We start from the raw sequence: 27106 nt of genomic DNA, 5'->3' as shown, positions 1-27106 counted from the left end.
AGGCTGAATACTATAGCAATTATACAAGAAATCGGAGAATTTATTTTCTTCTCTCTTTGGAAGAGAAATTTGGAAATTTGGTGATATTATCTCTGCAATTTCACTGTGTGATTTTGCAGAGGACAATTGTATAGGGCCTTTTGTAACATTAACTAATGATACACAGTACTCACAAGTTACATTAGATTCCGCCCTGGATAATCACCTGTCTATAAATTAAAAAAAAACAGCAACTAGACAACTTTGGCTGATCCATCGCTAATCTCAAAAGAAGCTAAGAAGAGTCAGAGGGAGTTAAGACTTGTATGAGATAACACTCAAGGAAAGGATAACATTTGAGAGTCACCTTATCGGGGAGATGGGCGGCATATAAATTTAATAAATAAAATGAATGGATAAATGAATGAATGAATGAATGGATGGATGGATGGATGGATGGATGGATGGATGGATGGATGGGCTATAAGCTAGACTGGGAAATCAAAACAATATTCCAAGGTAAACAGTAAACTGCTTCATAGATTGCCAAGAAAAATGATATTGTTATCTCTGAAAACACCAGTTGATGAGCTCATTTCGACCTTATAGATAACATGAGCAAAAATGTGACATTACTAGAAAGAAATTTTCCTTTTTTTTCTTACAATGTATTTAAACTCTAGATTAAAATAATTAAAATGCAAATCAGTAGAATAGCAGAGTAAGAATACATATAAAATTATTAAGAATGATGGTAACAATGATTGTGACAAATAATATAGCCTCTTACGTATCAAATCACTTAAAATAGAAAAGAGATCTCAGCTGTCTCTTTAACAAAAACAGAAAAGTATGTCATGAATAATGCTAATTTATAGGATACCTGCCATTGCCGTTGGTGAAAAGATTTGATGTTGTGGAGCATTCACTCATGTCATCGTGATAGCTTTGTATATTCTGAAATTGTGCATTTGTGGGCTATCAGTGCAAATTCTGCCCTCCCCCACAGCACTCCATGTAAACAGATCAAATATTTGTGAACCACTATGACAGTGGTGGCGAACCTATGGCACGCGTGCCAGAGGTGGCACTCAGAGCCCTCTCTGTGGGCACGTGCGCCGTTGCCCCAGCAGAGTTTTCCAGAGTAGCGAGCACGTGGTGTTTGGAAGCGACAGGGCAGGAAGTGAGCGAGCAAGTGGCGTTGGCCCCCAGGGATGCCCCGGAGATGGCGAGGGACTGGCCCCTGCCGCCCTGTAGCCACGCCCACCCAATGGGCCACGCCCCCCCCAAGGGCTCCACAATACTGATGCAGCCCTGGCACTTTGCAATAAATAAGTGGGTTTTGGGTTGCAGTTTGGGCACTCGGTCTCTAAAAGGTTTGCCATCACTGCACTATGAGATTTGCAATGATGATTTCAATCCAATCCAAATGGATTACAGTTTCATTAGCCAAACACATCTCTCATAACTCAGATAAGTTCATGAAATCAAACTACTTTGAGAGACCATCTTCCTTAAGCTTCAAGCAGAACTTGTATGTCTGGTATTCCTCATTTTTACATTTGTTCACTCAACACAAACATGAATTTTGATACGTTTCCGAGCAGAGATTCAGAAAACACTACACAGAAAGTGTAAAATACTGTGGATAACACAGAATAAATCTGTGGTTAGATTCATAAGGAATTCAGCACCTTCGATCCTAATTCTGCATCTTTTAGCACTGTTGGCAAAGATGATGGTTGTTAATGCATGGAAAAGTTATTCAATTCATACACTCAATATTAATAACTCATGGATGATTTGCTAAGAAATCAGATCAGAAATAATATTTGTGGAGGAATATGTGGTTCAGAAAACCTGTAAATAAAAACATAGGGTGTTTCCTATTAATATATCAAAAATACACTACTTACTTATGGTATTCTTACCCTTTACATAAAAATCCCCTTTATTGATTTATTTTTAAATGCTATGAACCAAATGATTTATAAACAATTACTTAACTATGTAATAACTGAGTTTATAGAAGGAGGGGGAAAAGAATTCTACTTGGCTCAAGCAACGGATATTTCAAGGTTAACATTCTTAGCAGATGGCAGATTTTGATCCTAATCACTTGTCCTGGCGACTGGGGTATTTCTTAACTCTGCCATTGTTTCTGGACTCTGCCTTTGAAATGCAAGGGATTGTTCTTCTTTTGCCTTTGCTTCTCTTCTCTGTCCACAAAATGATCCAGGCAGAAGCTCAGTACTTCCTTTCCATTTCACCCAGCTCCCTTAAACTTTTGTAATATTTATCCATATTGATTTGTCATAATTTCCAAGTAATGCTATTACCCAATAACTAAATGGAGCACTCTGCTGTTTCATCAAATCCACACTTAGCTGAGATCATGGAACCTGATCCATTATCCTATTAGCCTTCAGAAGTAATCTCCTGGGTGAGATTCGCTGCCTCCTTTTCACTCTTTCTATGACTGGCAAAGGAAAGAAAACTGTGTAGACCCAGCTATAAATGAAAGCAGAACAAAAGGCATTTTCTCACAGAACTACATTTGAACTACAGAAATATACACTACATACCTATGTTTGGGAGGGAAAGGCACAATATGTGCATATTTGTGAGAATACTGATGATATTTTTCTTTTATAAAATATATGTGAGCTTGGAGGTCTTCTATTCCAACCCCCTGCTCAGAGAGGAAGCCCTATACCATTTCAAACAATTGGTTGTCCATTTTTTTCTTTAAAAAACCTCTAGTGATGGAGCATTCACAACTTCTGGAGGCAAGTCGTTCCACTGATTAATTGTTCTAAATGTCAGGAAATGTCTCCTTAGTTTTAAATTGCTTCTTCTTGTTCACTTTGAAGGGAAGAATTCTACTCTAGCAGATGGATGTCCACCTTTTAAATAAAGTGTGTGTGTGTGTATATATATATGTGTGTGTGTGTGTGTGTGTTGAACATTTGTGGAACTGTAGTGTGAGGATGCCCAATCTCAAGGTCATTCCAGGAAATGCTGCAAAGTAAGAATAACCTCTACAAAGGGTCTCCCCCACTGCCCAATTATCTGTCTGATGTCTACCGTGTTTTAGATAGAAAATTCTGATTTGACGATAGAAGAAGTGTTTATGAAAAAGAAATAAAAAACTCCCAAATGTTCCAACCATTTCATTCATTTTCAAAAGTACAGGTAGATCTTGACTTACAACCCCAATTGGGGCCACAATTTTGCTTTTAAGTCAGCATAATCGTAAATGGAGTCATCACACGATGGACCTGATTTTATTACCATTTTTCTAGTCATTGTGAAGCGAATCAATGTGGTTCAGTGAATTGCGTGATTTTAAAATGAATCACATGGTCATTAAGCAAATCCAGCTTCCTCGCTGAATGTTTTTTGTTTTGTTTTTTTGCCAGAAGCTAGCAAAAAAAAAAAGCTGCAAATCACAATCACATGACCATAGGATGTTGCAACCAGTGGTAAATTTGAGACAATTGCCAAGTACCCAAATTGCGATCACATAATAGCGATCATAAGTATGCAATGGTCATAAGTGTGAGTACAGGTCATATAAAGCTCTTTTTCTGAAGCCATCGTAACTTTGAACCATTGTTAAACAAATGGCCGTATGTCAAAGACTACCTATAAGTTAGATATATCTTGGGTAAATGGTAAATGCTAGTTAGAGTTTGATCTTCCCACATTATGGATTTGATGGGAATGAGAAAAAAAAAACAACCTTGGAAACATTTCCATTGTGATGTCTTGATTTTTTTTAATATTCCACCCCCAAAACTACTTATTAGTCCATAGATATTGTCCTAATCTTTTATCTGATATTCTCAATTGAATCAAAGCCTCAGGACTTCAGACTTTATCCCCACTATTATGGTCTTCCTAGTTTACATCTTTTTTATTTATTTGTCAAATTTGGAGACTGCCCATCTCAGTCTCAGAGCGGCTATGTTCAGTGTACAGTTTAAAACATCAAAACGTAAAAACAATATTAAAATACTACGTCTCAGCAAAAGGAGGCAGATAAAACAGGGATGGAATAAGTTAAAAGATAAAAGTAGGGAAAGGGTCTTCAAGGTTACCAGCCCCAAGGTTGCATGTTCCTCTGGGAGTCCCAGGCAAGTCAGTAGAGCCAGGTCCTCAAATACTTCTGAAAGGCCAGGAGAGTGAGGACCCACCTCACCTTTGGAGGAAAGATTTTCCAAACAGCAGGGGCAATGGCAGAGTATGCTTTCTTCCTGGATCCCACCAGCTGAAATTATTTAACTGACAGGGTCCACAGTATGCCCTTTCTGCCTGATTGGGTGGGATGTGCCATGGACAATTCCACAGCTAACCTTGTCCCATGCTGTATAAGGCTTTAAAGGTAATAATTAACATCTTGAATTGGCCCAATTGGCCCAAGCAGACTTGCACCCAATGCACCTTGCACAATCTTTCAGGTGCCCAAAATTGCTCACACGGCCACCTTCTGTACCAGCTGAAACTTCCAGATTTTAGAGACTGCCCATCTCAGTCCCAGAATAGCTATGGGTACAGTTGGCTAGCCCCCTGTAAAACATTGCAATAGTTCAAGCAGTAGATGAACAGCATGTAAGTGACTAGGAGCCTCCCAATCAGGAAGGGGTGTACCGGCGCACCACACAGTTGACCAAAGACCTTCCTAGGCATGACTGCCACCTGCTCTTCAAGCAGGAGTTGTGAGTCCAGAAGGACCCCCAGATTACTCATCAGTTCTGTCTGGGACTGTGCGACCCCATCTAAGATGATAAAAATCCAAGTAGAGATGAACCCCCACCACCACCGCACAGCCATTCTGTCCTACCAGAGAAGCCTGCTGTTCTTCATCCAAACTCCCCAAAGCTTCCTGACACCATGAAAGAACATCCAAAGTATCACTTAGTTCACCCAGGAATTAGTGTATAACTGTATCATCAACATACTGATGACATCTCAATCCATGGTGATGGATGATCTCACTCAGTGGTTTCAGGTAGATATAAAAAAAAGAACGGAGCAATCATTGAGTTCTGTGGGACCCTACAACAAAGAAGTTATGGGCTGGACTTCTCGCTCCTATCAACATTGATTGGAATCAGAGGAAGGAGATGAACCAGCATAAAACTGTGTCTCCCCTCACCTCCCCCCAACCTCAGCTAAGTCAGCCCAAAAGGATTTCATGGTAAAGGGTATCAAAAGCTGCTGAGAGGTCAACAAAAGCAAGGATGGATCATCTCACTCCTACCCGAGATCATCTAAAAGTGTGACCAATGTTATTTCTGTTCCATATCCAGGCCTGAAGTCTGACTGAATCCTCCCTGAATCTAAATAAAAAAGATGAACTTTTGCTCCATAAACTTTTAAAAACTTTCAGTGCATTGTAAAACACCATACCAAATGATGGTCCTGTAATTATTATTAAACATATTTCACTTTGTAATGAAAGGGGAGAAAAACAAATGTCTGTTTGAGGCTATCCTAGCACAGGAGAAAGGAGGGTTTTCTCTCCAAATGAAACAGTGATTTACATCTTTTTTTAACTATAAACTTTAAATCTCTGGCCAGCTGACAAATCATATTTATTCCCTAGATTTTTGATTAAAATTTAATTAAAAGCAAAGAGATGAAATCTCCGGATTTTAGTACTACAGTATATCCCATGAGACTCATAGAAGCATGCAAATGAGAAGGTACAATTTTTGTCACATGTTATTTTATTGTTTATCAACTGAGCTCAAAAAGGCAGGGTAAGATGAAGCGTGGAAGAGAAAGTACGGACATGCCCCTGTCCCTGTCCACAATGCTTTACCAGCCTTGCAGTGATGAGCCTTCAGCCATACTTCCGGGGGGGGGGGTATATCTTGTAAAAGGATATAAAATGTAGATACATGCAGGTGCATCTTTAGGTAAAATAATGAAGACATACCAATGCCACACATTTATAACATAGGTAAACCCTAATTTGGATTGAAAATCAGATCAGATTTTTAATTTATATCTTGTTCATGTATTTGCTGTTCACTGAATATAGCAAGGAAGGAAGGAAGGAAGGAAGGAAGGAAGGAAGGAAGGAAGGAAGGAAGGAAGGAAGGAAGGAAGGAAGGGAGGGAGGGAGGGAGGGAGGGAGGGAGGAGGGAGGAGGGAAAGAGGGAGAGAGGGAGAAAGGGAGGGGAGGGATCTAGCTGTATAATTCTAAAAATGTTGCAGGCCAGGAATGAAGAATGGTAAACAAATGGTCCCACAAATACAATTTTAAATGGATTCCAAACTGATCTGAAGTTTGGTGTAGACCATTTGCAACTAGGACACCTGGATCTCCAGCCAGGATGTTGAATCCACATATGTTATTCAACCCACAGGTGTCTGATCACTGTGAGCAATAATTCATTTTAGCTATCGTTAATTCCATGGAATTAATTTTTACATTTAAAATTTAACACACGTTTTACATTTAAGCATTCAACTCATTGTCCATCCTTCATTAGTCATCATTTCTTACATCAGCTTTCTTGACAAACATGGAATAGTTCCATCACACAAACTGGAACTGACAAATTGGAATTCACAGAACTCAACTTTGCCTTTGATGCAAGCAATGGAGGCCAAGAGGTTGTGTTCTACTTCTGTTCCCTGGTCTCTCTTTTCATCCTATTCCGTATTGAAATTTTGGAACCAAATCAAAAGTTCCATTTCCTAAAACAGGAAAAGGAAAAGGATGGCCAGAGATATGGTGACATTATAGTTTCCTACTGCCTTGTTAAAATTAAAGATGGAACTTTAAAGACTTTTCCATGTCACAAAATCCCAGGATATTGTCCGAAGGCACATGATGCAGCAACCATATTGAAACTCCGTATAGTCTGCCATTATTCCTCTATACCATTTGCAGTTCCATAGCAAATGACAAACATATATAAACATATATTATTTAACAAATTTATATGGTCACCCACCTCACTGAACATGACTATGGCGGCATACAATTAACAATGTCACAGCTGTTAAAAAGTTTAAAAAAATAAACGCAAGGCTGTGGGACGAGGAACATTCATCTAAACACAATATAAGCATCATGCAGGCTATTTTAAGTCCTTTCAAGGAAGCTTGGCACCTTTCATTTAAAAAAATGTTTAGAAAGCACAATTTTCTGTTAGAGTAAATTGTTGGAAACCATCACATAAGTAAAAGGATGACACCAAATAAACCTTGTAAAAAAATAATAATCTAGATTTAATTAAATTCACAAATGTAGAGTCAAAGAAGCAGAACAATGTGCATTTGCAGACTTTTCACGCTAGAAAAACTCATTTTGGCCCTAGTAATCTGCAGTCTTGTCCCTGTCATAAATGTGAGCATATTCAATGAAGCAGAAGCAAAGGTGACTAACACTAGCTGGTACTTGGGGAAAAGTATGCAACGCTCTGCTCTCTGTTTAGTGCTGACACAAGGACAATCACTCTTCAAAGAAGAAATGGTTACAATCAGGCTCTTCCACGTCATCACCAACTCTCCTTTCTCTTCCCAGAGGGGCTCAAGAGGCAATCCTGAGGGGATTTGGGTCCTCTTTTCTACTTTTAAATTGACTCTTGAATCCTTTAAGAAGGAGATACAACTCCATATATTTTACTCCTTATGATTCCCTCAGTAAGGACAACAGGAAGAAGGGTCACCAGAAAGACCCGTCCTGAGTGGATGAATGCTGCTCATATTATTTGAAATAAACTGCTCAAGCACTATGTAATTATAAAGGGGATAGTGTACCCATCCTCACAAAAATAAGAAATGTCATCCTTGCTCCCCACAAAAACACATATTCTGAAGTCTCTCAGGTCTTATCTGCTTCATCAACTTTCTTCAGCCATGGTAACAGATGAACAGAGATACTACCTTAGGAGTACTTAGCTTCCTTTGATTCATTGCCTTTCCCCAAGTAGCAATTTTATGTGAAATTATGTGTGGCTGGGTGGCTTACCGTATTACAGTCAGAAACAAGTTAAGTAAAAAAAAAAAACTTACTTTGAGTTGCAAAATCTCCTGTCTCTGTTAAACGATCTTCAGATTCAGTGATGAGTTGTCAGAGCTGGCTTCACCTTTGCTCAGGAAAAGCAAGGGGTCTTCTGATTTTCCTTCCCCCTCTCTAGAAACTATAGACTCCTCTGCACTCCCTGCGTTTCCGACCGTTCCCCTGCCCCACTTCCTCGCAGTTCACTTTCTTCTCTTTGAATGTTCTCACCACGACTGTGCTACTCAAGGCAGAGAATCTGATTTTTCCTTTGACTATGGATAAAGCAGGCTGTGAATGAGCAAGTGTAATGTGTGTGAGAGGGAGGGAGGGAGAGAGGAAGGGAGGGAAGGAGGGAAGAAAGGGAGGGGAAAACACAATTCACTCACGGGTACTGATTGAGAAGCTCATTAAAAGCAGGTCACTCAAGGGTTAGACTCTCCCATCACAATCTGACAAAAAACAGGAAGAGAGAAATGGCAAAAACTTTCCTGGTCAGGAATATCATGCTTTTTGAGGGGGGAGGTTGGGTTGGTTTTCCTAGAGTTTAAGGCAGGGAAATGTAAGAGTTAACACCTCAGGGTTTAAAAACTTCAGAGGCTGTAAGCAGCATCCAATCAATTTCTAAGCTTTTCTTCACCAGGGAATCTCAGCCCAAGCTCAGGAGATGAAGGGGGGGGAGCTTACTCCATCTTCTTTAAACAGCTCGTTAAGATATTTTTGTCCTATTGTGCCTAAGCAAATGGTCAACTCATGTGATCATTGTAACAGCGATGGGAGGAGTCCATTCACAAAAATACTACAGTGGTGGACTCTACAATTGGACAGTTGATTTTCAAAAGAGGCTGGTTATATAGTATTAACAAACTAAGGAAGGGGTGAACTCCCTCAAAGTCAGCTGAAAACTCAAATTGTTAACAAAAAAGATCTGTTTAGTCTATTGTTCAGGAAAAAAATATTTTTGGCGAAATAGCATTTCAAAGACAAGAGAGTTTTGGAAATATTGCCTTTGTGGTTTGTTGCATTCTTGCTCATCTTTAATTCCAAGGGACAGAAGGGACATTTTTTCTACAATCATCTCTCCGGCAGCTCCCTATAATTCCCAAAGGGAGACATCAGTAGGAAATATCAGTAGGAGACATCAGTACGCTCCACCCATCCCAGATTGGGAAGTGTAGGAAATCGAACAATTTCAGAGTGATGGGAATATGTACGTGTAATCAAAACTAAAGCCACTTCTGGCAAGTCCAAAAATGAAAAAAAAAACTTGAAGATAGAAGATAGAAAGAAATGATTGGATACTTTGAGAAAAATAGAATCGGAGAACAAAAAAACCCCCACAAAAGAATAGAAAATGGTTATTCTGAAGACAAATTTTGGCATAGGCCTAGTCAGTTCTGCATTGTTTGCTAAAAAAGATGCAGAGATTAATGCCTTTTATGTTCACCTTTCAATATTACCTTTCCCTTTGATTACCATACTGTTCCTAACATAGAATAGAGCAGCAGCCCCTAATCTTTTAGGTGCCAGGGACCGGTGGTTTTTCTGTGGACTGGGGGGGGGGGGGAACATGGTTTTGCATATTGCCTGGATCCCGCACATGCACAGATGGGGCCTCACTCACTTGTGTGGCCTGGTTTCTGGTGAACCATGGACCGGTGCTGGTCTGCGGATCGGGTGTTGGGGACACCTGATATAGAGTTTATCATCTGCTTATGCAGTTAGAACCCTTGACCTGTGAGATTATTTTATTTTATTTTCTGCATCTACTGAGCAAGTGTTTTAATAAACAAACACCTTTTGGAGCAGGGGAGGTAGAAAAAGTAACAGACAGAGTAGAACTAGGACACCAATTTCTAATGTCCCTTTACATGTTTTCAGTAATACTTTTAATTACCTTGGCAGGACTTCTTCCTTCTCTCTCCTTAAATTAAACCAGACTTCTTTCTTTTATAAATCTATTAATGCCAAAAGTCCCATCTAATATGGCTTTCCATATCATAGTGTGATGTAGATTATCTCTTCCTACTGGCTTTACTGGCTGAAAATTATGGAACCTGTGCACATCTGGACAACACCATAGAGAAGAAAGGATCACAGTCCTTTGCAAATTAAAAGCAAGAAATTTATTTCAGTGGGAAATTACACTTCTATGTCTTCTTATATCCATTCATCTAATCATATTTCTTTCCATGTAATATATTTGTTCCATATATTTGTTGCAATAAGTAAGCTTTTGCAGGCTCTCAAATAGCTCCACTCCATGGTGCTGTTATGTAGAGGATGCATGTAGCATTCTTTAGATTATAGTTTTCCCTCAGTTTTATTGACTACAGTTTAGAGGTCTAAATAAATTATTACAGCATATAAAAACGCATATATACAGATACCAATAGCAATAGCATTTCGGCTAATACTGCCCCATAGCACTTTAAAGCATGCTCTGGATTGTTTACAGTATAGAAGCATTATTTACATATGGTTCCCAACAATCTGGGACTTCATTTTACTGACTTTGGAAGGATGGAAGGCTGAATCAACCTTGCACCCCATCAGGATCGAATTCCAGGCTGTGGGCAGAGTTTGCCTGCAATATTGCACTTTAACTACTGTGCCTTACTATCATTCATTTAGTGACCATTCAAAGTTATGACAGTACTGAAAAAAATAATTTACAACTGTTACTTGCACATACCATCTTTGTTATGCCATGGGGTCATGTGGTTGTCATTTGTGAATTTCCCAACCAGCATCCGGCAAGCAAAGTCAATTGGAAGCTGAATTTCCTTAACTACCACAGCAAAAAATCTAGCATCAGGTGTTACATTACACATGATGACTCACTTAACAACTGCATCACTTAGTGACAGACGTTCCTATGCTATTTTGGCAGCTATTGTTCAACAATGTATCAATATTTCTCCCCTGGAGTGTTCCACACTTGGCTTGTGATACTGCGTGTATAGAAGATCAAGGCATCACTTCTCATGGTTGCTAGATGTGCCTAGCTTTGGGATTATGCTTTTTGGAGCATTGATCTTTTTTTCTTAATCTGTTTAATGATGGTGTATGAACCAGGGTCATTCCCCTAGGCTTTTGCTGTGTTTCAACCACGTCCCTTGTCAGTTTCATTTATGTCTTGATTGTTCTGTGAAAGAGACTGACCTTAATCTTACATGTATTGATCAAAGTTTGTAGAAGCATGATACGTGATTATGTTTTTCTTTTTAATTCTGCAGTTAGGTTTCTTTGTAATCTTTCTACTACTAGATTATCAACATATGAAGCTTCTTTTGTTTGGGTGGGTGGACCAATCATTCATACCTAAATGTTAAAGATGAATGGTGCCACTACCGTTCCTTGTAAATATTCAGTTAAATATGCCATCTGTTGTATTTGCCTTTAAGCTACAGCTAGATGTCATTTTGAGTGGCTTGATTATTTATGTTATTTTTGAAATCTATTAGAGACATTATACCTTCCAATCAATATCAGTAGTTAATAATATCATGTGTTGTTGAGAATTCAACAGACACTGTGCCTTGATATGGTTACTTCTCTAATCAAATTCAGTATTCAATATTGAACCCATGTTAAATATGTGATTTTTGGAGGGTTAAAATTCAGCTCATGCCATTATGAGTCATTTATAAAATATGGTTAAAAGTTATAGGAGGGAAGTTGACCAAAGATTCTTTGGATCTTAAGATTTTTGTTCAAAGTCAGCAATGCTCTATCTCTTATCTCCATGTCTTATAAGTTTGACCATGGTTGAATAGTTCCAAAAGCCATTTCCTGTTTTAGTTGTTCCCTTCAAGTGTTCACTGAAACAGCTTTGCCAGGTTTTATTTGTTCAATGGCATTTTCGAGCGCCACAATTATGAGTGTCTTTAAAGCACTCATTCTCTTGATATCCCTGTAATTCTATTTTCTTTTTCTGTAATTTGTTTGGAGGACTGCAATTTAAGATCAATTGCTGCATTACTTAGCTAACTGCCATGTTGTAATGCTGTTCCAGATTTCTTTGTTATTGTTTAGGTTTCTAGTCATGATTCAAGCTTTCTTGCTATAATGGGCCACATCTATTCTCAGTCAATACCGACACCATGACCTTCATTGTTCTTTAACAAGCTCTTCTCCTGCAGGGATTCATCCTTTGCAAAGACAACATTTTCTACTTGTGTACATAATTATATGGAACTAGATAAGAATAAGAAAAAATAATACAAAAATAATAGGAATAGTAATAATAAAAAAGAAGAACAGAAAACCCAGAAAAAAATATTAAATGGAGATTTGCAAACATTTTTAAATTAAATATAAATATAGGATGTGGAATAACTTATCATATAGAAAACCAAAGAGATGATCTTAGAAGAAACTATATCGTAGCAGTTAGAAAAACATGATTTAAGTTCAGGAAAAGAAGAAAACATTAGAAAGAAACTCAAAACATTTGGGTGTAACAAGGAGAGAGAGAAAACCCTGCCAAGCTTTCAAGAATGTGTTACTGTAGTTTATATCAATAAAGTTCCACTCATTTTTGTAGACTGTTTCCTGATCTGGCCAACCTCATATATCAATCCAAAATTTTATGTCACTATTAAAATTAGTTAAATATAGATATTGGGTTGTTATGCAATAATTAACAACTTCAGGCATATGGTTGAAATTATGAATTATAAACTGAAGCGAAGAAATTGCAATAATTTCTGCCTAAAAAACTTGGCAAATTTAGCAAATGACAATAAAATTACCATCTTATCTTAAAGAGAAATCAAACCTTGGTACAAACCCATTTACAAGATTATAATCCAAACATATGATTGCCCATTCCATTAAATTTTGTATCAGATTTGCTTTTTTGATATAAATTTTGACATGAAAACATATTCCTGTAACTTACTTTGCCATTCTTCTTGTTTATAATATCCAGTGAGAGTGTAGACAATTCTAGGAACTATAAAAAAAAACCCAGTCCAGTGTATTTTATGAGAATATAAGATTTTGTAATGTATAAGTAAAAATAGTCTGGAAGAAAAAAACCCACTTTTAAAATTAGTTTCATTTTATTATAAATTATTTTCCAGAATTGGTGGGCTTTGCAACAGTGACACCAAAAATCAAAACATTAAAACAAAAAGAATCCAACTGATTATTGCATTTCAAAAAAAAATAATAAAATAGAGAATGAGTTGCCTATTTTGGAAGTTTCTGATCAGTAAAATATATCAATTTTCGCAACAAGTAATATTAAGTGGAAATTTGATATTTTTCTTTGACTGATATTCTCATTGTTTCATACAGATTGTTTTACTTAAATTGTGCATACAATCAATCATATTGTCTTTGACTTGTTCACTTTCTCAATTATATTTCACCAAGCAATTTATAGATAAGCTCCAACCAATGATCTAACTTTGGTGTAAGAAGTTTTTTCAAATTCAGTCAGATTTTTAAGTATTCTACCTTGCTTTTCTAATTTATTTTGGGGCTATATTATTATCTGTAGATACTGAATCAGATACTTGAACGATTTCATCCTTGCCTTATTAATAATTAAGTTTTGCAATCTATACAAATTATTATCCCTCTACTGATCAAATTTCCCTTTCATGAAAATAAATATTTAATATCAAGGCAAGAGGCAATAGATCAGGACTGATACTTTTTCTGTGTTTATCCCATGTTTTATTGAATGACCCTTATAGATTTCAGGGTTTAAAAAGAAACAACAACACAGATGTAACAAATATTTCCACAACCTCTCTGGAAGTCCCACTCCTTCTATAGAAGCAATGTAGCCTCAAGATGTTATATCTTATCTATTATCCAACTTAAACAGCTACCATGGTAATGAAACTTAAAAAATTGATGCTGTCAGTCCACCTCATTGTTTTGCGGTTTGTAAAATTTTGTATATTGAAAACTTCCTTTTGTTGTTCTGTGAATTTTGTGTGCTGAATTCTACTTAAATATTTTTTCCATCTGTTCAAAGTTTTGTTTCTTTTTGTGATACAATCTGGAATATTTCTAAAGTTTGTTACCTCTTCTGTTGTAAAAAACATCTGCTATCATCTGGAATATAAGTAATATTTCTTTCCTCCTATCTCTTTCAGAGTTGATAAGCTAACTATTTATCTGGTTTATTGCAATTTTTTTAAAAAACAAAACAAAATGGTTCTTAGCAACATTCCTCAAGTTCTTTATTAGAACAACCTTGATGAACTGGAGGAAGACCCACAATTGAGATAAAAGTCAGGAAAAAAAATCTAAAGCATAAATATATATTTTTTAAAAAAATAAATCTCAAAACATGAACTTTGCTAGAGCTCATGTAGATAAAGAGGGGGGAGTGCTTTTTGACATGCAATATTCTGTTATGGACAGTATTTAATATTTATTTGTTATGTATATGTAAGGGTGTGGGTCTATACATATGTTGTACATAGTATGTTTAGGTGTGTGTCATGTATGTGTTTCACTTTGAGAGCGGGCAACAAAATTTCATTTTTGATGTGTGCCGTTGTGCCCACAGTAAAAAAATGACAATAAAGGTTATCTATCTATCTATCTATCTATCTATCTATCTATCTATCTATCTATCTATCTATCTATCTATCTATCTATCTATCTATCTATCTATCTATCTATCTACTGTAATTCTATCATAAAAATAATGTTCATACATTTGGTTTCCTAGTCTGTTTTCCTTCATAGAATAAATAAGATTCCCCCCTTACTTTATATTTAAGATAATTACCAACTGCCATTAATCTGACTCAGGACACAGAACCTAAGTATACCGCCATATTTTTAAGTGGACTTTTTATCCCAGATGTTATAGCTGGAATCTCAAGTCGCTTATCAAATGTCTTCTGTGGCTTGTTGGCAAATTCAGCTTGTTGATTCTTTGCCATTCTTTTAGCTGGAGAAATCTTCATCTGCACTTGATAAAACTGATCCTGGAGGTTTCAAGAACTCTAGAGGTGGTTCACTAATTTCCTGTTTCTAATTGCCAGAAAAAGTTTGTCATCAGAAGAACTTTGTGAAATGATATTAGCAGAATTAATAGCTCTGATTCCCAGGACTGCCACATGAATGCTCTCCTGTGGTTTCAGCTCCCATTTAAATGAGTTCCAGGTATGCTACATGTTTGTAACTTTTAAAAGAAGCAATAGTTTAAATTTCTGAAAGTAGAACATAGGCAAAGTCAGTACAATGGTAGAAACCATAGTAGCGTTTCCTCTGGTGTATAACAGTGAATCACTTGTGTGCTCATATTCATTTTTATAGGAGGCGTTGTTTTCATCATGTTGTCATTGTCACCAATTTCTCTGTAAATATTGCAAAATTGCCCCCAAATACAAAAATATAGCATAATCCTGTCACATAACACACACCACATGCAGCATTCCTGGCTATCACCAATCAGTTTGGATGTATTTTGGGCAGTATGCTATAAATGCAATCTCACCCAGTTTTAGTAGAAGCATGCATATGTTGTATTGTGCAATAAAAACTACTTTGCCAGCCAATGTAGTACAGGAGGTAGTGAACTGACACACACCAACGGTGCTGGGAAGATAAAAGAACAAACAACATGGTAATATATGGATGAAGAGGAGCAAGGATAGTTTTTAAGAGCAAAATGGTTTGGAGAGGTATAGAAAATGGGGTTTATATAGCTAGATTCAGCTGTTTTCTTTTGTTTTCCTTATTTCATGCCTTTCATTTCTTATCCTTTTATTACTTTTCTTTGCTCAGCAGAGTGTTGCTTCAGAAGAAGAGAATAATATGAGGGTGTATACTTAAGGAAAAAAAACAGTTCATTTGTTTCTTCTTTGTGCGTATTTTAAAAATAGAACTTTCAGATTAGCAGAACAAGTGACCAGAAGTGGGAAAGCAAGTTTTGCCTTCTGCCACTAACAGTAGCTTTATCAGCAAAAGACGATTTACAAAAATTGCAGAATTTCCAAATTCTGAATTTAATCCAAAGTATTTATTATTAAATCTTACACCACTGCCAAATTTTCAAAGAATTCTAACACGGAGCTCTTCCACATCAGAGAATATTGATAGTGAGACATTTAACATCTGCACTTGAGACAAAAAAAAATCTAACACAAACCATGGTTAAATTATCTCTATTGTTTTTTTTTAACTGGGTGGGAAAATGTTGTCTTTTCTCCCAACCCTTCAAATTCCTCTCTCGCTTTCATCTCATGCAGAATGCGTGCTGTGCTGTCAAATTCCACTCATATCATGTAAAAAGAATCAGCAGAAAGGCATTGCTATGTGTACTTTATCCCTCCAGAGACAAAAGCTGTGAATCCCAACAGGAAAGAAGGAAGGAAGGAAGGAAGGAAGGAAGGAAGGAAGGAAGGAAGGAAGGAAGGAAGGAAGGAAGGAAGGAAGGAGGCATTAAAAAATTGAAGTAGCCTAATTGATATAGCTTCATTAGCCTCAAAATCAGTTCCTTATTTATACATTTCATTCTAAGAACACAACCATCTAATGTTGGGTAAAATCTACACGGGTTCGTGTAGAACATACACACAACAACCAATCATTTACCAGTAACTAAAAAAAACCAAATTTTCTTTTAAGGCTTCTCATCTCTTCCTCCTATCCTTATATCCTATACCTATGCTGATTTCCCTATTCCCAGTAAAATATCTTCATTTCAAACCTACAAATTATATACCTTACACTGAGCAAAATAAAAACATGGTTATAAATTAAAATAAAGATCTCCAAGTTGAAAGCCTAAGACTTTGTAGCCTGGCCTTGATTCTGATGTCATGTAAACAGCTATTCCTAACGTCACTTAGAAAACCAGAATAACAGAGTTGGAAAAGACCTTGAAGGTCAGATTCTAGTCCAACCCCCTGCCCAAGCAGAAGTCCCTACACCATTTCTGACAGATGGCAGTCCAGTCTTTGCAGTCATTGCTGCAAAGGATGACCATGGTGTGTTAAAAAGTCAACATGGCAGTTGTGATGATGCAATTGAAGCCTTACAGCTTTTAGTATTTATTATGATTCCCATCAAAGGGGAAAGGGTACAATTATATGATTATAATCAGCACCTTGACTTTATAACACACTATCCTCCAGGTCTTTTGCAAACATGCTTCCCATATAATAGACAATAACATTATCTGGGTCATGAGTATATATAACACATCTCCTTTAGAATTGCTAAAGCTGCTACATATTTTTTTTAGAAACTATTTCTACCATGTGTATTTACTTTGCATCTTCCCAAAGCACCTCTTTCAAAGGATTTTCAGTCCTACTATTCATATTTCTTGGATCATTCCAAGAAGGAGAAATGTCTAGGTCACTGTGTGTGCACTGATGAAAGAGACCTTGCACACACACAAAAATGAGAATATGCATTGGCTGTTCTAAAAGGATTTTAAAGCTGATCCGGTCTCCCAAGTACTTTAGTTGGTTCTAGGAAGACAAGATCTCATGCCAAACGAATTGCACACATAGCTAAGCTAGAGATCAACTTGTCTTGATCTTATTTATTTATTTATTTATTTTATTTTATTATTTTAATTTGTATACCGCCCTTCTCCCATAGGACTCAGGGCGGTTCACAGCATATTAAAAACAAATAATAAACACAAAATACAAAAAATTACAAAATTACAAAATTTCTTTCTTTTAGATGGTCTAGAAATATCAATTTTTTTATTTCATCCTCTCCAGCCATTAGCCAAAAACTGAAGCCAGGCAGTGGGAGACTAGTAACTCAATTCCAGTAAAACAAAAGAAAGAAAAAGGAAGGAAGGAAACATGTGAGTCTTTTAAAGACTTTTTTCACCTCTTACCCCACTGTTGTTTTCAAGCCTATTGAGCTGCTAAATGTCAGCTGTGAGTGCCCACAGCTGGCATTTCATTCTACCATGATCAGATTCCCATTAGTGATCTTGAATTATTTAGCATAAGTATTGAACATTGAGCTTCTACTGTTTCTCAGATTGCCTTTTATATCACGCCTTGGTCATGACAGGCATAGCTTCCTAGAAATTAATTCTCCTGTAATTTGAGGCGTGAGTATGGATGGAGACTGTCTATGGAGACTTCAGTGGTGCATACAGTCATAGTATACACTGCATGTTAGCAAAGAATATCCAATATCCATTATAAAGAAAAAGAAATCAGCTCAGCAGAAAGTCTATAACCTGGAAAGCGCCATAAAATCAAAGTATATAGTACATGACTTCAAATGTAGAAAAGAAAAAAGAAGAAAAACCCTCTATATCAGAGGTGTCCAACCTTGGCAACTTTAAGACTTGTGAATTTTAACGTCTTTGTGAACTCCAGCTGCTTATTTAGCAAAACCCTCAGTTGAATGAGATTCTGTGTCTAACCTTGTAAAGACTCTCTTTTGAGCAGAACTGTCAAAGTACGTACAGTGTTGGTAGTAGTGACACCTATTCGTGAAGATAATTCCATAAGAGAGCTCCCCCCTTAAATATTCAGTGTCTTAACATGCTGCTGTATTATTATCATATAGCATATTAACATCACATTTCGATAACAATAGAAGAGCTGAAAGTACAAAATATGAAATATAAAATCTAAAATATCATAAATGTATTTCTAGATTTACTGATATATATGTTTGTTTCACTTGTCACAGCCAGGAAATCACCAAAGTCTCCATTGTAGGCTCTGTTTTGGCACTCTGACACTATACTGTATGTTGGATAGTTTATTTTTGTACTTTGGTTGGCTGGAGAATTCTGGGAACTGAACTAATTCAGCATCAGACTGTATCATTCGAAACAAAATCTTCAAGGAACAAGAAAGAATTGGGTTTTGATGAAAAATGACAATGGTTGCATCACACATTTTACATCAAGAAACTGGCTGTTTAAATATAAAATTCTGTGTTTTGCAGTAAATATATCATTGCAAATAAAGGTTCAAGATCAAAGAATATCTGCTTATATTCCAAATGGCTGTCTTTGTCATTCAATCATTTAGTAGTGATCAATCAATACTGCATGGATAGGAGAATTTAACATTCAAGAATGGATACACTTAGAAAGCAGATGGCTTTAGTCAAAAGGTCCATTGAGTATTGTTGATTCATATTCAGAGTGTCAATTAATACAACAGTCCATAGGAGAAGTTGGGGGGGAAATGCTTGATTATTAATATATTTATGTAGATAACATAGACAATATTTTTTCTAAACTTCTTATAGTTTTATTTTCTCATTTACTGGAACATAACACAGAACTATCTTCAATCTATAAATTATTATTTTCACACACATTCACAATAGCCTAAATATCAACAATTCATACTTTAGTCCTTTCATTCATACTTCAAGCTACTTCTTCCCTTTCCCGCATGTGTTCATCATTCCAGTCCACAAGATCAGACAACCCTCCTTCAGATATTTTACATCCTTCCCCTTCTCTTAACCTCTGGAACATACCACGTGTCTATTTATTAGTTTCTTTTTCATTTATGAATTCATGTTCTTTGGCATTTACTTCTGTATGGAAGAAGAGAAGGGAGTAGTGTTCTTGTAAACCATTTTGGCCTTAGGAATGGCCAAAGATTATATGAAATTTTGTAGTTTACGTTTGTTATAAATATAGCTATAATTACAGCTGTAGTTGTGTAAGTTTTTGTTTTGTAGTTAAATAAATAGTCATCTCCATTTCACAGACACAATTTTCCACCTTCCACAGAGATCACCAGATGGGCCCATAAATTTTCCATTTCCTTACACAGCTTAGTCAATGTTCACATAATGCATTTTGATGGAATGAAGTAGACTAAGTTACCATCTACTGTCACCCCCATGCCACACAAAGCATTCCCTGCTAGTAGTAAGAATAGCACTAGGTGGCTTTGACACATCTGGACCTATATACCAAAACCTAGGTTTTCTCCAAGGATGTTGTTTTAGGTAAATTATACCTAATCTCAAAACCCATTTGCAAGCCAACTTTATTGCTGTTATCTTACTTGCCATACATGCTGTGTTTTGACAGAACTCAAAATGCCTATTTACATGCCACACTATCAATTACATCTGATTCTTCCATTTTTTTTCACAATGGCTCCTTCAGATGTAACACAGGAAGAGATTGGCTGCTTTTCTTCAAAAATAACTCATTTCCTCTTGTCAGGTTAATATACAGGCTTCCTTTTATACTAACTTGGCCGTCATATATATAACAAGAAATAAAGGAACATTTTTGTTGTTTTATTCTCAAGTATCTCACAAACTCTACTGTTGGTGTGTGTGGATTATCAAAAGTCCCTTGGAAGATTATCTTCTAAATACTCCCCATCTGGATTAAAAAGAAATTATAATTGCCAAACCGGAGGAAACCTGCACTTATAATATTTAATGTATCATTTTAACTAATTATATGGGCAGTCCAAGCAGAATTAGAAAAGGAACGTTTGGTGAAGGAACTTCATATTATGAGAATCTGCAAAGGATTTTACCGTTCATTTTAGAACCCTAAAGAGGTCTACTTTGGCCCTCACATAATATTGATTCTTATTCCTTGAAGCCTTTCATATCAGGATTTCATCTGATCTGCAGTTTACCTGAAGTTGAATAAAATGAAACTCTATTAGACCGCTTATTCACACTCAATCTCTTAATGTTTACAGTATTTAAATAAGAATCCCATTGAATTCAGATGAGTGAGGACAGGATTCATCGAACAAGGATCAACTTATGGGAATTAATAGAAATTTAGTCACTACTTATTGCAATGCCACTCTTCAGATTCAATCTTAATTACCAGCTCTTTATAAATTAATATTTATGCAAGATTAACTGTAAAAATGTGAAGGCTTCTGTTTGTTCATGTGTCTCTGAAGGTGTAAGAGCTGTTCATACCAGTTGGCCCTGTTGTCTAACGACTGTGTGATCATGGTGTGAAATGAGTTTTGCATATTTAACAGTGTCTTCATAACGTTTGACTGCACAATAACCATGAACACAAAATATTTTGTTTAATATTCAAATAAAATCATTTCATATTTTCTCAGCTTCCAGAAGGAGATGTCTCATGAAATTTACAATAATTGTGTTCATGGTAATATTATTTAAAAGTAAAAATCTCTCACAGAGATGAGGAAAAAATCCAGTTTATGCACTTTAAAACAGACATGATCTGTTGCATCATAGGGATGGGAAAGCACAGGATTAAGTAATATTATTATTATTGAGGTTAAAAGAGAAATCATGAAAAGGTGGTAGCTCCCATGAATGTACCTTTCTCTAAATTCAATTTAAATGTAATTAGATTAAAATGAATTACAATTTCAGTTTTCTTTGAATGCATACAGCAGGAGTCATGCTTCCTGGCCACTTAGAGAAGCTGTTAAATTTAAGAAGCAATCATAATAAAAATAAATATGGTAGATTAAGGCTGTTTAGGTAGTTTGTCTCAGTTTAAAGATTACATTTATTGCTCCTCCAAGATCTCACAATAACAAATTTAGACAAAATCCAAAAAGGAAGATTCACAATAGGGCACAGATTATAAAAGAGAATGGCATCAGTTTATTCCTCACTCTTTAGCAGAAGGTTGATAATTTTGGAAGCCTTAGCAAATCAGGCAAATCCTACACTGCCTTGATTTCCATATCCTTAAAGATACCAACTGTGATTCTTAAAGATCAAAACACATTTTTTTTATTATTGAGCTTCTAATTTGTGGAAGAGATGGAACTACTGATGGAAATCACTGTTTCAAGGCCCAAGATGGCATTTGATACTTATCCTCTGACTGGTAGGGCAGAGAAGAAGTTGCCAAAATTATCCTTTGGAGAATGTTGCCTGCATTGCCTTGGCATCTAAATTTTTTCTCAGAGTGTTATGAAACCTATGTTTGGGATAAAATTCAAAATGACAATGAAATAGGTTTTAATCACAAAGGAGTACTACATAATAGAGTCCTGGAAGATAATTCTGAAATAAGGAATTTCTAATGCCTCATGGAAATGTCATGCGATACACATAATATATTTTGATGCTGGAATGTTTAAGGTTTGCAAAATAACATTTTTCCTTTTATAAATGTAGAAATGTTCTCCAGAATGGCTAGCATTCTATTTTTTTTTCTTCAGAAGATAAACAACCAATTAAAATAATACCAGGCTGACACAAAAGTGTCAAATGTCATAAACATGTTCTTTTTTTATTTATATTGACAAATCAGCACGTTGGGAAGAAAAAAATTAAATAAAAGAGCCTTGTTTCTATATTAAAGTATAATATATACAACTTTTGTAAATACATGGTATAAAGGTTACATTAATGTATATGAAGGGTGTGCTGTAGGAATTAAAGCCATACAGTGGAACTGCAAAAAGCCCAATTCTGGTGCTTCTCAATCACAGAAGTTCCCTGGGTGACCTTGAGCTAGTCACTCTCTCACACATTCAAACCTATAAAGGAAAATTATAAGAGGGGATAACTGTACACTGCTTTGAGCTACTGAAGGAAAGATGGAATATAAGTCAAACAGACTGATCGGGCCACCGGGGGGCTGCAAAATTGCTCCACGGCCATGCATCCAAGCTGGGCTGGGCTGGACTGGCTGGGCACGGAACCTCCTTGCTGCTTCTTCCCTGTGCTGGCCACGCCCACCCTGGCCACACTCACCCAGTCTGCCATGACCACCATAGCCACGCCCACCCAGCGGGCCATGCCAACCCAGCATCTGGCGATACATAAGTGGGTTTTGGGTTGCAGTTTGGGCACTCGGTCTCTAAAAGTTTTGCCACCATTGCACTGGTCACTTCAGATGAATAGATCATCATCTATATTATGGGAATTATCAATGTCTGAAACTCTGAGGAATGGGTATCAAATTTTTATTTTCCTTATATGAGCCATTCTATCCATTCTGATTTACTGGTTCATACATAACTTAATTCTACCCAATCAGTGTTCAAGTCTGTTTTTGGTTGTTGTTGTTTTGTTTTTTTAGTTTTTGGAGGGGGGTTGCTATAAAAAAGTAGTCCTCATTTCCAATATTATAAAAAGTTGTGAGAAATGTTTGGGATATTAAACTAAGGCATTTATTCACACAACTCTTTGATATTTATGGACATCTACAGTCAAGTTTTAATTGTTCTGGCTCACAGTAAGAACTGGAACTTATTGCATTTATTAGCCCTCATAGCCATTAGTCTGTCAATATATATAACTGTGACATTATCAGCTTTTAATTTGTTCCCTCATGGAACATCTCACACTTAAAACAATCCCAAAGAAACAACTCATTGCAGAACAATTGTATGAGCTGGTGTGGCAAAAATATGAGAAAGCATCAGAAATAAAAGGTTTATTTAACTGAACTCTGTGTCCCATTCAAAGAATTGGGGACCATAACATGGAAGAGATAAGGGCTTACATTCCTCAAAATCCGGCACAATCTCTTCCAAAAAGGTAGGTTGAGGTCCTCTGACAGCTGTGGAGCAATCTGGTGTGAGTATGTTTCTACTAGATGTTCAAGTGAATGATATGCAAATTTATTACAACCACTTTTGGGAGTCAATAAAATGAAACAGAAACTATATATTTCAAGGCAAGGTCTTTATAGCATTTTGGGTCAAACGACTGCTTAAGCAACTGTAACCCAATGTCAGACATTACTGTCTCAGATCTGAGGGGGCTTGTAAAAATAAGCCATCTATTTAGCAGCTCTCTGTATCATGGCTCTAGTAGCCAATGTGACTGATATTCTAAACAAGCACAAACATTGCTCAATGTAAACAACCAATTGACCAAGATATTCCATTTTCCTGGGAGCATGAGGAGCACATAGGGGTAAATTTACATAAACACGTTAGTAGTCACCTTCTTCCTTGGAAATCACACACCTTATATAAAAAACATGGGCTGTTTTTGGTTGACTTGACTGATGTATTTACTAATTTTTTAACATTCCTAACCTGATCTTTATTTTTTTTTAAATCGTATCTGCCTCAAAGAAAAATTCATTTTCTTTCTTGAAAAAAGAAATTGAGCTCTTCAAAAGTTTGTGCTTCTTCACATTTGTTTTCGCCTTTCAACACAGCAACAATAATGTGCCTTTCACTCTTTTAATTTTAAAAAACTGTTCATTTAAGCAGTGAAGGAGTATTTTTAAGCATCCAAAATGTNGATAGCATGCACTTATTGACTGCACATGTAACCAATCATGTAACAAGCGTGTACTTCCTTATATGTGCCAAATAAAAGAGGAACACGGGATACGCCCGACGGTTCACTTGTCCAGAGGATAGCCTGTATGTTGTCTTCTCTTGTCGGTCAAGATTCATGAGTGACCCCACCCTAATGTGGCAAGCCTGAAAACGCCACATTTGTCATTTAATCATTTAGTAATGATCAATCAATACTGCATGGATAGGAGAATTTAACATTCAAGAATGGATACACTTAGAAAGCAGATGGCTTTAGTCAAAAGGTCCATTGAGTATTGTTGATTCATATTCAGAGTGTCAATTAATACAACAGTCCATAGGAGAAGTTGGGGGGGGGGGGAAATGCTTGATTATTAATATAGTTATGTAGATAACATAGACAATATTTTTCTAAACTTCTTATAGTTTTATTTTCTCATTTACTGGAACATAACACTTGCCATACATGCTGTGTTTTGACAGAACTCAAAATGCCTATTTACATGCCACACTATCAATTACATCTGATTCTTCCATTTTTTTTCACAATGGCTCCTTCAGATGTAACACAGGAAGAGATTGGCTGCTTTTCTTCAAAAATAACTCATTTCCTCTTGTCAGGTTAATATACAGGCTTCCTTTTATACTAACTTGGCCGTCATAAATATAACAAGAAATAAAGGAACATTTTTGTTGTTTTATTCTCAAGTATCTCACAAACTCTACCGTTGGTGTGTGTGTGGATTGTCAAAAGTCCCTTGGAAGATTATCTTCCAAATACTTCCTATCTGGATTAAAAAGAAATTATAATTGCCAAACCGGAGGAAACCTGCACTTATAATATTTAATGTATCATTTTAACTAATTATATGGGCAGTCCAAGCAGAATTAGAAAAGGACCGTTTGGTGAAGGAACTTCATATTATGTGAATCTGCAAAGGATTTTACCGTTCATTTTAGAACCCTAAAGAGGTCTACTTTGGCCCTCACATAATATTGATTCTTATTCCTTGAAGCCTTTCATATCAGGATTTCATCTGATCTGCAGTTTACCTGAAGTTGAATAAAATGAAACTCTATTAGACCGCTTATTCACACTCAATCTCTTAATGTTTACAGTATTTAAATAAGAATCCCATTGAATTCAGATGAGTGAGGACGGGATTCATCGAACAAGGATCAACTTATGGGAATTAATAGAAATTTAGTCACTACTTATTGCAATGCCACTCTTCAGATTCAATCTTAATTACCAGCTCTTTATAAATTAATATTTATGCAAGATTAACTGTAAAAATGTGAAGGCTTCTGTTTGTTCATGTGTCTCTGAAGGTGTAAGAGTTGCTCATACCAGTTGGCCCTGTTGTCTAACGACTGTGTGATCATGGTGTGAAATGAGTTTTGCATATTTAACAGTGTCTTCATAACGTTTGACTGCACAATAACCATGAACACAAAACATTTTGTTTAATATTCAAATAAAATCATTTCATATTTTCTCAGCTTCCAGAAGGAGATGTCTCATGAAATTTACAATAATTGTGTTCATGGTAATATTATTTAAAAGTAAAAATATCTCACAGAAATGAGGAAAAAATCCACTTTATGCACTTTAAAACAGACATGATCTGTTGCATCATAGGGATGGGAAAGCACAGGATTAAGTAATATTATTATTATTGAGGTTAAAAGAGAAATCATGAAAAGGTGGTAGCTCCCATGAATGTACCTTTCTCTAAATTCAATTTAAATGTAATTAGATTAAAATGAATTACAATTTCAGTTTTCTTTGAATGCATACAGCAGGAGTCATGCTTCCTGGCCACTTAAAGAAGCTGTTAAATTTAAGAAGCAATCATAATAAAGCTAAATATGGTAGATTAAGGCTGTTTAGGTAGTTTGTCTCCGTTTAAAGATTACATTTATTGCTCCTCCAAGATCTCACAATAACAAATTTAGACAAAATCCAAAAAGGAAGATTCACGATAGGGCACAGATTATAAAAGAGAATGGCATCAGTTTATTCCTCACTCGTAAGCAGAAGGTTGATAATTTTGGAAGCCTTAGCAAATCAGGCGAGTCCTACACTGCATTGATTTCCATATCCTTAAAGATACCAACTGTGATTCTTAAAGATCAAAACACATTTTTTTTTATTGAGCTTCTAATTTGTGGAAGAGATGGAACTACTGATGGAAATCACTGTTTCAAGGCCCAAGATGGCATTTTATACTTATCCTCTGACTGGTAGGGCAGAGAAGAAGTTGCCAAAATTATCCTTTGGAGAATGTTGCCTGCATTGCCTTGGCATCTAAATTTTTTCTCAGAGTGTTATGAAACCTATGTTTGGGATAAAATTCAACATGACAATGAAATAGGTTTTAATCACAAAGGAGTACTACATAATAGAGTCCTGGAAGATAATTCTGAAATAAGGAATTTCTAATGCCTCATGGAAATGTCATGCGATACACATAATATATTTTGATGCTGGAATGTTTAAGGTTTGCAAAATAACATTTTTCCTTTTATAAATGTAGAAATGTTCTCCAGAATGGCTAGCATTCTATTTTTTTTTTCTTCAGAAGATAAACAACCAATTAAAATAATACCAGGCTCACACAAAAGTGTCAAATGTCATAAACATGTTCTTTTTTTATTTGTATTGACAAATCAGCACGTTGGGAAGAAAAAAATTAAATAAAAGAGCCTTGTTTCTATATTAAAGTATAATATATACAACTTTTGTAAATACATGGTATAAAGGTTACATTAATGTATATGAAGGGTGTGCTGTAGGAATTAAAGCCATACAGTGGAACTGCAAAAAGCCCAATTCTGGTGCTTCTCAATCACAGAAGTTCCCTGGGTGACCTTGAGCTAGTCACTCACACATTCAAACCTATAA

At 36.1% G+C, this 27106-nt stretch overlaps 1 protein-coding gene across 2 annotated transcripts in view; it reads right to left on the bottom strand.

Moving 5' to 3' along the window:
- The window catches only part of PTN (pleiotrophin), a 90485-nt gene extending 82175 nt beyond the window's left edge, over positions 1–8310 (bottom strand). For both annotated transcript variants that reach the window (XM_015823391.1, XM_015823392.1), the window contains exon 1: positions 8017–8310. The gene's annotated coding sequence lies outside the window, so the exon portion shown is untranslated. The remainder of the gene's footprint in view (positions 1–8016) is intronic.
- Between the last annotated feature and the right edge of the window lie 18796 nt (positions 8311–27106).

The sequence above is a fragment of the Protobothrops mucrosquamatus genome, unplaced genomic scaffold (assembly GCF_001527695.2).
Source record: "Protobothrops mucrosquamatus isolate PMUCROS unplaced genomic scaffold, P.Mucros_1.0 scaffold1857, whole genome shotgun sequence".
NCBI classification, from domain to species: domain Eukaryota; kingdom Metazoa; phylum Chordata; class Lepidosauria; order Squamata; family Viperidae; genus Protobothrops; species Protobothrops mucrosquamatus.
The sequence above is the reverse complement of the archived record's forward strand: the minus strand, read 5'-3'. Positions and strand labels throughout refer to the sequence as shown.